The sequence below is a fragment of the Haliotis rubra genome, unplaced genomic scaffold (genome assembly GCF_003918875.1).
Source record: "Haliotis rubra isolate DU_JTF1 unplaced genomic scaffold, ASM391887v1 Scf160, whole genome shotgun sequence".
NCBI lineage: Eukaryota > Metazoa > Mollusca > Gastropoda > Lepetellida > Haliotidae > Haliotis > Haliotis rubra.
In genome coordinates, this window is record NW_025765559.1 from 159,360 (window position 1) to 172,865 (window position 13,506).

At 40.4% G+C, this 13,506-nt stretch overlaps 2 long non-coding RNA genes across 2 annotated transcripts; one reads left to right on the top strand and one right to left on the bottom strand.

The window, feature by feature from the left end:
- The first annotated feature begins 30 nt into the window (after positions 1–30).
- Positions 31–5,135, top strand: LOC124271451. The gene is made up of 2 exons (XR_006897039.1): positions 31–157; positions 4,999–5,135. It is a non-coding gene; the product is annotated as an uncharacterized LOC124271451 (long non-coding RNA).
- On the bottom strand, positions 1,842–9,770 carry LOC124271453. Its single transcript, XR_006897040.1, has 3 exons — positions 9,692–9,770; positions 3,490–3,492; positions 1,842–1,852 (listed from the first exon to the last, which is right to left on the bottom strand). It is a non-coding gene; the product is annotated as an uncharacterized LOC124271453 (long non-coding RNA).
- Positions 9,771–13,506: the final 3,736 nt, after the last annotated feature.

Here is a 13,506-nt window from a genome sequence, read left to right on the forward strand (position 1 = left end):
CGCGAGGTTTATGATGTCACCATGACGACAGTTTCACTTCTGATCTCGCCATCTTGTTGTGATTATCATACTGCTATAACTTTGCTGCTTTTCTGACGCTGTTTGCTGATAGTTCGCTCATCGTCGTCTCTAAACATCATGAGCTCCTACGCCCAAGGTATGTCTTTATTCCTGAATTTGTTATTTTGTCTGCTTTTCTTTCTTTAATGATCTATTTACTTAATTCAATCTGAACTTCGCCTATGGAAAAGAAACTTCCTGAACATATTGCCATCAACGATGATCATTTGTCCAGTTTCGAGATCTTTTTCACTAAAACCGGATTTTCAATAGTTTTACTGACCTCTTAAGCTTTATTTTTTCAGGTTTTTCTTTTAATTTTAAATAATTAACTAGGTTCTACAGATGGTCTGTCTCTGATTATGTCTCAGGTCCTTATCAATATACTCAGATTTACAATTAAGACTCACCGATTATTTTGTCTTGTTTGTGGTTTAATTAGCCCGCCAGTGCCGCTTACATTCTCAGCGATTCGTTTATCTTATGATAAAATAAGTCACTTGGCTTTCGGTCGTATCACCAGTATTGTTTTGTAAACGTTAAGTACTATAGGACCTCTTTGAGTGGCATTTTATAAACTGGGAAGTACAAAATAGACAAACTTTAATAACAAATTCTTTATTACGAGAGTGCAACGTTTCGATATAGATTCTAGTACCCCTGTCAACATTTCCCTGCTTGACAGTGGTACTAGAATCTGTGACGCATTCTCGTAATGAAGACGTTGTTATCCATAAAGTTTGTCAATTTTGTTACTTGGACCGTGTCAGTACTATAGTCTTTGCTCCATCATTTATGTTAATTATAATATCAGATTATGAAAGAAACATGCCAGTTTTACTAGTCTGTACCCTGTAGCATTGTGAACACAGTGGTTTGGCCGAGTAGCTGTTCTGTGACTATATATATAGTATATCTTAACAAAAAATTGAAGAGCTTAAAGACATCAGCACTTATATTATCACTGATTATGTACACAAGCTAGTACGTATTGTTCAGTCATACGAATACACATTATATTTACTTTCTGCTTTCAACCCAAGTAAGCAATTCCTCACAAATATTGTATATATAAATCACATACCTTAAATTTTTCTCTGGTAGCTCCAAATGTTTACCTCAGAGAACACGGAGGCAGCGTTTTCAGCCAAGGTTTTTGTACAGTTAGGTTATTCAACCTCACCAGTGACCTTATATGATCACCCCCTTTCATATTCTTGTGTGTAATGTTTTAACTGACTCCATTACAGTGGCTCAACACAATTATTGTAAATGTGGCTGTTATGTGTTGATTTTTAGTTATTTTTTTGTTGCAAAAATACAAGATACAACTGTTTAGGCGAACCCCTTATTCTTATGCCCTTTTTACTGGACAGCTGTTGACCTTGTGATCATGTTCCCCTTGAACTTTGACATCTGGGCCCCTCCTCGCCAAGTGGGTGTTATGCTAATCAGTTATTTACTTAAGTAAATTGTTTGTATGGAATTTCATGAGTGTTACTGTGTACATGTAGGTAACCATGTAATCTATAAGTAACCATGTACTACTGACTTGCAAACTAATATATATATGCATTAACAAAAATCATACCTTAATCACTAACATTTCTCTAACATCATGAGGATTCCTTAATCATTTCAAACAAATAGTCACCACTTTCACTACTTCCACCTTCTGTCACTCTCTACTTGTCCTTCTCTCCCTCCCTGTCAGCGTCCTACTGGGAGATACATGACCATCCTTGAACCCCTGTCTCAGCTGCCCACCCCTCCCACCTCTCTCCCTGCCCCTCTCTCTACCTCCGTCCTCCGTGATGCCCCCAACTTCGTTGACATCAACCTTGATGATGACGACACCCCGACCCAGTCCCCAGTTCGAATCTTCCTGTCACGTGTGTCTGGATTCTTGGGGAGAGTGTTCCGTGTAAAGATGGACGCTTAAAGTGACATCTTGCAATTATTTGGATTCTTGAGGAGTGTGTTTAAGATGGACGCTTAGAGTGACATCTTGCAATTATTTGGATTCTTGAGGAGTGTGTTTAAGATGGACGCTTAGAGTGACATCTTGTGATTGTTTGGATTCTTGAGGAGTGTGTTTAAGATGGACGCTTAGAGTGACATCTTGTGATTGTTTGGATTCTTGAGGAGTGTGTTTAAGATGGACGCTGAGAGTGACATCTTGTGATTGTTTGGATTCTTGAGGGGTGTGTTTAAGATGGACGCTAAGAGTGACATCTTGTAATTGTTTGGATTCTTGAGGAGTGTGTTTACGATGGACGCTTAGATTGACATCTTGCAATTATTTGGATTCTTGAGGAGTGTGTTTAAGATGGACGCTTAGAGTGACATCTTGCAATTATTTGGATTCTTGAGGAGTGTGTTTAAGATGGACGCTTAGAGTGACATCTTGTGATTGTTTGGATTCTTGAGGAGTGTGTTTAAGATGGACGCTGAGAGTGACATCTTGAGATTGTTTGGATTTTTGAGGAGTGTGTTTAAGATGAACGCTGAGAGTGACATCTTGTGATTGTTTGGATTCTTGAGGAGCGTGTTTAAGATGGACGCTGAGAGCGACATCTTGCAATTGTTTGGATTCTTGAGGAGTGTGTTTACGATGGATGCTTAGTAAGAGTGACATCTTGTAATTGTTTGGATTCTTGAGGAGTGTGTTTAAGATGGACGCTTAGAGTGACATCTTTGGATTGTTTGGATTCTTGTGGAGTGTGTTTAAGATGGACGCTTAGAGTGACATCTTGTGATGGTTTGGATTCTTGAGGAGTGTGTTTAAGATGGACGCTGAGAGTGACATCTTAGAATTGTTTGCATTCTTGAGGAATGTGTTTAAGATGGACGCTAAGAGTGATTCTTGTAATATTTTGTATTCTTGAGGAGAGTGTTCAAGATGGATGCTTTATTTTAGAGTGACATCTTGAAATTGTTTGTATTCTTGAGGAGACTGTATCAAGATGGACACTTCCACCTTGGAAGCTGGGTCATATAATAATTAATTGTATTGAATCCTAAGTACAATATGTTTGGTGACTTCTACGTTTTTTGGACCTTTCGGACGTTTTTTCGGACCTTTCGGACATTTAGTGGTTTTGGATTATTCGTAGATAAACGCTTTTTGTATCATAAAGTTTATATTTCCTTGCTCATTTTGGCTTTTTTCGGTCAAGATTTGATATTTTTAAAATATATTTTTATTCGACACTTACCAGATTTAACTATTAAATATTGCTTTTACTTTCTACCGGATTTGTGTTTTCTTTTGTTATCTAACTGAATTCGAGATGAGTTTTGTCGATGAACTAATGAAATATAATTTGATCACATGCGTACAGAAATGACAGACATAATAAAGAAACCACCCCCTCGGGAGCCCCCTTTTCATGTTGCATGAAAGGCGAGAGCACCACTTTGGTGCACAAACTTAAACCAATGTGAATTCAAGATTCGAACTATCATCTGGTAGTGATTGTCGTAAGAGGCGACTAACAGGATCAGATGGTTAGGCTCACTCACTTGGCCGACTCATGTCATCGCATCCCAGTGGGGTAGGTCGATACTCATGCTGTTAGTCACTGGATTGCCTGGTCCAGGCCCGATTATTTACAGATCGCAGCTCTATAGCTGTATATTTTGAGTGCAGCGTAAAACAACAAACAAACAACAACAAGGGTGAATGTGTGTGAGTATAGTTACATATATTGCAGCACAATTACACGCGAAATGGGCCTCACACACTGAACCCGGGTCTTCAGTGTGGCGCTCGAACACTATAAAGACTAGGCCACCCCACCGACCCCTGCTAGGTTAACCAATGCCACTGCACCACTACCATAAATCCCGTGGTCACCTGTTCACCTATCACATAACCGAACTGTAGTCCTACAATCTGAGTATTTGGTCCTATGTCCTAGATGCACTTACTGTCCTAGACTTCCTCTGTAACTGGGACACACAGACACCTCGACGGGCCATCATCGTTCTGCCTACGTGTTAGAGAGTGAGTGTGGTTTATCCCCCTTTTAGAGATATTGGTACCACAGGAAGATGGATTCGAATACAATACTGACGGTGGCCGATGCTGTATTCTCCCTTGAATATGTATATGTCTGTGTGTGAGTCAGTATTTTGCATTGATGACTGGCCCAGTGAAAACGTCATTTGCCTGCCTCAGCAACGACCCATCATGGCCATGACGTCAGAGCAGGGTGGCGCGTGGCATCTGAAGTCTACCCTACAGTCTTTTAGTAGATTTTGTCACCGGGGTTCTTAAGTTTTATTCCTGCACGATTCCGTTTTGCTGAGGTAGTCGCGGAACCACAGTTATTAAAACACCTATACATATATAGATGACAACTTAGATAAGTACATTCATACATTGTTCCCTCAGCATGCCAATAGCTATATCTATGTTGGATAAAAAACATGTCATGGGTGAAAGGACCCATGAAGATCCGGGTTAGAATTGATATTCAGTAACCCATGCTTGTGGTACTAGGCGACTAGCGGGATCGGGTGGTCAGGCTCGCTAACTTGCTTGTCACATGTCATCGTATCCCAATTGCGTAGATTGATACTCACGCTGTTGTTCACTGGATTGTCTGTTCCAGATTCGATTATTTACAGACTGCCGCCAAAAAGCTGAGTGCGGCATAAAATTTAACTCACTAACTCCTGGGTCAAAGTGTGCGTTAAATGTATAAAAAAATTCGATGATTTTTTTCATATATTTCCAGTTTCCAAAGAGAGATCATGGAAGGGACAGTGTTTACAGTACTTTAAGTTTCATATACTGGATAAAGCAGGACTCCAGAAGTCATATATCTCGAGTGACAGTGATTCATAGACACTTATGATATAGTCGGGAACATGCAAGTGACCTTGCTTTGATCAGAGATTTTTATGAGGTTTTTTCTTTTCTGTCCACAGGTTGGAGATAGGTAGCCCTCCACTCACGTAGAGACTTATCATGACCAGTCATCGTCAAAGCGAACCTCTCCAGTTGATGTGTGTCGCGCCTGTCTGAACATGTATCACTGAAATGTACTAAAATATGTGGAAACGTAGCTGATGTTACATCTTGGCTCTGTAAAAACTGTTTTGGTGTAACTACCACTTGTATGAGTGAGTTAATTGGGTCGAACCCCCATTTGTGTTTGTGTGTGGGTTTGTCGGCGGAGAAAAGGACACGTACTGTCACACCTTCAGTGTGGGGAGCCCAGCATTCACTTTTTGACTCACGGAACTCAGTACTCCAGATTTGATCATCCCCGGTCTAATGAGGATTGGGTGATCACAATGTCTGCGTGTTAAAATCTGTCGAAACGTAACTGATGCGTTCCTGAATAGCTCAGTTCAATATGTTTCTGTTTAATTATCACTTGTATGAGTGAGTGAATTTAGTCGAACCCATTTTGACTGTGTTAGTTTGTCAGCTCCCTATGGGGGGAAATCCTGAAGCGATACAGTCACTGTGTGGTACACGTTTATAGGAGGACATCCTGAAGCGATACAGCCACTGTGTGGTACACGTTTATAGGAGGACATCCTGAAGCGATACAGTCACTGTGTGGTACACGTTTATAGGAGGACATCCTGAAGCAATACAGTCACTGTGTGGTACACGTTTATAGGAGGACATCCTGAAGCGATACAGTCACTGTGTGGTACACGTTCATAGGAGGACATCCTGAAGCGATACAGCCACTGTGTGGTACACGTTTATAGGAGGACATCGTGAAGCGATACAGTCACTGTGTGGTACACGTTTATAGGAGGACATCCTGAAGCAATACAGTCACTGTGTGGTACACGTTTATAGGAGGACATCCTGAAGCGATACAGTCACTGTGTGGTACACGTTCATAGGAGGACATCCTGAAGCGATACAGTCACTGTGTGGTACACGTGTATAGGAGGACATCCTGAAGCGATACAGTCACTGCGTGGTGACAGATTTGTTTGGTCTCCGAAAAAGAAGAACGTCTATGGTGGTTTTTTTCCCATTATTATTACAATAATTTAGAAACTGTTTTGTGGTGACGTATTTCGACCTTACCTGACACAAATAGCTACAATATTATTCTCTCATGATCTTTACAACTATTTCTTGGTGATTGTGTTTGTTATTTTGGCATGCTGGTTGTCATATGAAACAAAAAGGTCTTGTCATTGGATTACACAGGAGGCTTGACAATGTGTTATGAGCCAAAAGACATCCGTCCCCTTTTTCTTGATCTGTGATCGGTTGGTAAGTGAGTGAGAGTGTAAGGTTCAGCAATATTCCAGAAATATCAGGGCGGGGGACACTAGAAATTGGCTTCGCATATTTTACCCATGTAGGGAATCGAACCCGGGTCTTCGGCGTGAGAGCGAACGCTTTAACCACTAGGCTACCCCACATGCGTCAAAGGTGCCAAAGAGTCATTGCACGTCTTTTTTTAAAAGTTTAAATATGGCAGTAAAAGGGCAAGAAGAGCGGTAACCACGTTTCTAATCTCACCGTAATTCATAATCCGTAGCAGTGTTTGAAATACATGCTGTTAAAGCTCAGGCGATGATCAGGATATAATAATGATGGACATGATTTTCCTTTTGCGTACTCAGTGTTTGACATCATATGGTCCCGTGGCGCCAAGAGGGTTAACGCCACGCTCACCACTATTTCAGCACCATGGCGACGGGCTGTCAATTATGATAATAATAATCTGATCCAGGAATCCAACGAATGCAGGCTAACCGACCGATCCCGTAAGTTGCCTCTTACAACAAGCATGGGTTCTAGAAAAACACCCCGCAAAATCCCGACACAAACAATTGCAGACAGGTAAACGACCAAGACCGTTGTAAAGTCTAATGCTAATACAGGTGATCTTTACTCTATGCCTTATCATAAACTAAAAGGGACATCCTATAGGGACTCACCAGAAATCTTCAGCACCGTGCTTCTACACTCTTAAAAAAGAGAGAAAAGAAACCCACAGGCGTTTTCAGCACTTCATTTCGATATATTTTGACAGTTTGTCATAAAGAATGAACACGGCACATGCAGAAAAATATTTCCACGTAATGCACGTGCAGTGTGTCGGAAACATGAGTAGAGACATCGACTATAGATGGCGAAACCAAATTCATCATTTCATTACGAAGTTTACGACGTAATGAAGAAGATATTCGAAGAAAAAAAGTGCCAAGGTTGAATGGAAGCAGGGGAGACCTCGTCTGCCGTTGCAAGACACTTCAACGTCCACCACAGCACCATATATCGATTATTGCATCGATATACCCAATATCGCCCCAGAAGTGGAAGACCAAGAGTGACCACTCCTGCCCAGCACCGATTCATCCGGGTGTTTCACCTACGTCACCGATTTGCTATAGCAACGGACACTACAGGACAGGTTCTTCGATGAATTTCCGACCAAACCATCAGAAATCGTCCGAGAGAAGTGAGAATTCCAGCATATCGACCACAAATGTGACCTGTCCTGACACGACTACACCGACAACGACGTGCCCAATGGTGCGACAGGGTACAGGCGTGTAACCTGGGGAACTGGCGACGCGTTTGCATTTCAGCGATGAATCGCGTTTCCTCCTGCAACGACGGGATGGGAGACGACGTCGACACGAACGTTTTGCGCCGAACTGCGTTCGACAGGTGGACAGATTTAAATGGAGTAATCGTCATGGTGTGAAGAGCAATGTCCTACACAGGTAGATCAGGGCTAGTGGTGGTTCAAGGCAATCTTACAGCAAATCGCTACATCGACCAGATCCTGCCACCTGACCTCCTATTTTTTAACCGCCAGAGCTGTTTCAACACGACAACGCTCGACCCCACACAGCTCGTGCATGTAACAAGTGCCTATCTCGCCAATGCAAACGTCAATGTCCTTCCCTGACCTTCCAAATCGCCTGGTCTGAACCTGATCGAACATCTGTTGGTCGTTTACTACGTTTATTACATTTCTTTGTTTTTGTCCTGTGCGTTTCTTTTTTTTTGAAGAGTTTATTTACTTCGGGAGGTGCCTATTCACTTTGCCCTCACGTTTCTCCGATAGCATCTTAGACAATGGCCCAGTGTTTGTAACTTACACTCGGCTACAGTGAATGATTCTATTTGATTCGTTGTGTTTGAAACATGCTTAAAATCTCATATTCCTACTGATGTATATCGCAGCTAGACTTTGCTGCTGCTTCGCCAGGTCCAGGGCGGAGCCCGGTGGGTGGGGTGGGGTGGGGGGTGTTAACAGTCCAAGCATATGTGTTGTTTTCAAACTATATAATTCATTGTTTTTGGCATGATCAGTCTGCATATTCTGTAAAATTCTAACATTGTTTGCACGGTTATAATTTCAACACAGATCACAATCACATTCAATCAGTTCATACAACATAAATGAGAATAACTCATTTGAATGTTAATAGTACATATAGTTCAATTTCACTTTTGGGGTGGGGGTGGGGGGTGTGTGTGTTGTTGTTGTTGTATACCCTTGTGGCGCTCTTAGCTTTAGTGAGAAGCTCTTTAAAACATGGAGAAATAGCTTCAGGATTTGCCATCTTGATTGTTAGCAGGGAGGAGAGAGTTCCATTTAGAGGCCGACTGCCCCTGAAATCTGTTTTGTTTTTCCGCACCATGCTGAAGACTCGTTCGTCCCCAGCAATGGAATGCGGAATCATAAGAACTAGTTTGGCAAAACAGTTTTGTCTGACTAAAATATATTCTATGTATAACCCATGCTCAGTACAAGTGGAAACGGGGCGGTGAGGTAGCCTTGTGGTTAAAGCGTTCGCTCATCACGCCGAAGACCCGGGTTCGATTCCCCACATTGGTACAATGCGTGATGCCCATTTCTGCGGACCCCGCCGTGATATTGCTAGAATATTGCAAAAAGCGGCGTAAATCTCGACTCGCTCACTCAAAAGTGGAAACGTGGCTGGGATCCTGACTTGCGGAGGGAACGGATGAAACCAGTCGTTAACTTCACGTAATGCTATGACGATCTCGCGAGATTTATGACGTCGCTATGACGACAGTTTCACTTCTGATGCCGCCATTTTGACGCTATCATACCTCTGTGATATTGCTGAATTTCTGCTGACATTTGCCTCACGATCTGCTCATCACCAGTTATTGTCACTATGAACTCCTACACCCAAGGTATTTCTATATTTCTACAATAGCTATTGTTGCCTTTTTGCTTTCTTTTATGACTTCTTTTTTGTATTCATCCTGATGTGGGGAAACAAAGAAACATCCAGAACATCCTGTCAGCTGCCATCAAATACTGACTTGTCGTAGAATCTTTCTCACATTAACTTTTGGGCCTTTCAACTTTTCAGAGTGTTTACATGCAACAGGGGGTGGAATACAACGTCCGTTTCACACAATTATATAATAAATAGACTCATAACTGGTGGTTATTAAGGTTTTGTTGTATGGATACCCATGCCAATATTCTGCAATGCAGGTTTCCCACGGGCTTGAACAAGCCTGAAATTTTGAAATGTTAACCGTAAATGGTACTAATTGCCAGTGATTTGCCCTGAAAAGGTCCTTTGGTACACCTACAGAATACGGGATACTTACGACCCTAAACCTAAACCTTACCCAGACCCTAACCCTTGCCCTAACCCTAAGTAAACTCGCATGCTTTCAAAGATGATGGAAGGTATCCGGTTTTCTGTAGTCTTACCGGTCCTATATTTAACGAAATTTGTCAAGTTATGATTTTACAGGAACCTAATACATAATAGGGTATACCCTAATAAAAATACCTTGCAATGGCAGTGGGTGTTCTTGTGTCACCCTGTGTGGATCACAATCACTGAGCTTGGAGTCATTAGTGTTTACATGAATTGAGCCCACGCCCCAGTTGATCAAAACAATCACGCAAAACTGTTTTTAGTAGGCGATCACCGTTAAGTCGCGGAGAAACAATAATATACACGTAAAGACTTTTACATTGAAACAAATAACAAAAAAGATATTTGCAAAAAATGCAGTCCCAAAAGTTAGGTTGACAGACTCTTGACAGGACTGCCCAGATAAGGCAGTCATGGGCATGTTGATAACCATATCAACACAAGTGTCCCAGTGCAAATCCTTATGTCTATGGCGGAAGAGGCCATTCTCTTATTTATATTATTTAGATATTATCACTTACCAAACTATTAATTATTACCTTAGAGAATTGTGCAAGTGTAGTTAATACCCAACAGTATGTGCACAGTGGCCACTGTCATGGTGCTTTTACTAGTGCTTCTAAAACCAGGTTGAACCAGATAAACAACAGTCCATAAGTATAAATCAGTATAAATCAAGAAAACATTAATAATGTCAACACGCTTCACACCTCTTATTGTGATATATTGTATACATTATGGCCAACAGTACTCACAGAATTTTCTCCCTGGTTGCTTGTCTTAGCGACAGGTGACTTGTGATAAAAACAAACTAACATAATGATTTGTTGTGGTGAATTCTAAAGGTGCTCCCAACCGACTACATATATGTTATTTATACAAAAACATTCAAGAACTTTCTTCTGATCTGTATCGTAAATTACTGGGTAAAGAGCACATGGTTTGGGCCATTGGTAGACCAATGGTATACCACAATAACCTATTGTAATTATGTGGGCATGATTTTGTTTTACACATTGGCAGCACTATTTCATGTACACAAGCAAGTAGTCGGTGTCCAGTCAATACACATCAACTCACACCATTAACTCATTTAAGGTTTGGGGTAATCGTATCTTGACATCAACCAAAAGATAGCTTTTTATATGCAGTGATACACAGACAAAATGTAAGGATCCAATTTGCACTGAACATGCTTGTTTCTTAAAATGGAGTTAAATAAAATGAATAATTATATGCATAAACTGAGTAAGATGTTGACTAATGATCAGTTAGGGTTAAATGATGCCATTTATTGTTGAAGGTTTGATACAGTCAGGTTCTGTTTGTTGTTTGATTATTTATAAGACTTCCATTCCTTCTTTCCCCACAGCCCTTGACCTCGTGATCAGGTTCCCTTTGAACTTTGACATCTGGGCCCCTCCTCGCCAAGTGGGTGTCTTAGCGAATCAGTTATCTTATAGTTATTGTAAAACTGAAATTGTGTGTTTAGTATCCATTTTGTGTCTGGACCTTACCACTATATATGTTACAAACACTAGTCATACCAACACATAAACTATTAATTGGACACTATTCTCATTGTCTGTGTGTGTGCAGTAAATACTCCATAACTAAATAACATTGCTTTTACAATGTGTTTGGCTCTATCAATCATGAACTCTGCTCTCTTTCTCGACTTCCACCCTCTGTGACTCTGTACATGTCCTTCTATCCCTCCGTCAGCATCCTACTGGGAGGTACATGACCATCCTTGAACCCCTGTCTCAGCTGCCCACCCCTCCCACCTATCTCCCTGCCCTTCTCTCTACCCCCGTCCCCCGTGATGCCCCCCACTTCGTTGACATCAACCTTGATGATGACGACACCCCAACCCAGTCCCCAGTTCGAGTCTTCCTGTCACGTGTGTCTGGATTCTTGAGGAGAGTGTTCCATGTCAAGATGGACGCTTAGAGTGACATCTTGAGATTGTTTGGATTCTTGAGGAGTGTGTTTAAGATGGACGCTGAGAGCGACATCTTGCAATTGTTTGGATTCTTGAGGAGTGTTTACGATGGATGCTTAGTAAGAGCGACATCCTGCAATTGTTTGGATTCTTGAGGAGTGTGTTTAAGATGGACGCTTAGAGTGACATCTTGTGATTGTTTGGATTCTTGAGGAGTGTGTTTAAGATGGACGCTTAGAGTGACATCTTGTGATTGTTTGGATTCTTGAGGAGTGTGTTTAAGATGGACGCTTAGAGTGACATCTTGCAATTGTTTGGATTCTTGAGGAGTGTGTTTACGATGGACGCTTAGAGTGACATCTTGTGATTGTTTGGATTCTTGAGGAGTGTGTTTAAGATGGACGCTTAGAGTGACATCTTGTGATTGTTTGGATTCTTGAGGAGTGTGTTTAAGATGGACACTTAGAGTGACATCTTGCAATTGTTTGGATTCTTGAGGAGTGTGTTTACGATGGACGCTTAGAGTGACATCTTGTGATTGTTTGGATTCTTGAGGAGTGTGTTTACGATGGACACTTAGAGTGCCATCTTGTGATTGTTTGGATTCTTGTTGAGTGTGTTACGATGGACACTTAGAGTGACATCTTGCCATCTTGGAAACTGTGTCATGTAGTAATTGATTACACTAAATCATAAATAAGATAGGTTTTCTACATTTTTGGACCTTTTGGATGTTTTTTCGGATCTTTCGGATATTTAGTGGTTTTGGATTATTAATAGATAATCTGGCCATGGGTCATTTTCAAAATTGGTAGGATTTTCAATTCTTTATTACAGTAAAATCAAACTCATGAAAATTGATTTAGGTTTTATTCAAATGAAATCTCAAAATATGGGTCTTAATTATTCAATAATACAAACATGTTTTATTCAAATGAAATCTCAAATACTTAATTATTCAATAATACAAACATGCAGGCTCAAATTTACTAATTGGCCTTTTAATTGATACATAAGTAATTAATAGGGTGAGGAAAGTCCTGACCGTTACCACTTCTTAATCAGAATAAGGATTTTAAAATATAATTCATAAAAATCTTTTAAAGATGGCATACACAGCTTTTACACCGACTTAATCAAACTTGAAGGTAAAAACTATTATCATTATTTTTGAAAGTGTTATTTTGTATCTTTCATTTATTTACCACAAAATAATTGCATTTTTCTAAAACATTATTATGCATATAGCTTTCCGCAGGTAATATTGTCTAAAATTCACATCAGCTACTAAGCCCAGGACATCTTTTGATGACACCAGCATAAAGAGGAGTGTTTCATGTATTATCATGAATTAATTAGAGCAGTCAATTAACACCAGTAACGGTTAGGACAATAGTGGTAACGGTTTGGACAGGAATGGTAACGGGCTGGACATAAACCTTAAACAATTTAATTCAACATAGAAACAGGTAACATGAAAGGAAAAAATTATATTATTTACTTCAACTGCTAACCCTATTTTGGACAGACAGTGAAATGTGTATTAGAAATTTTAACTTGTAACAAATGTGACATGTTTTCTTCCATGCTGTGGTAACGGTTTGGACATTTGTTATATCAATATGAAACTTGTGAATGAATTTAGGCTTTTGAATAAAAACAAACTGTAGCTTCTAAAGAATAGAAAAACACACCTGTCTAGGTTGAAAATCACTTATAATCTAAAGAAGAGTGCAATTGGGGAACGAAAATTGAATGAATAGTAACGGTTGTGACATTATTGGTAGCGGTCAGGACATCAGTGTAACAAACAAATGTTATCCCTCTAAAAGTTGCAAAAG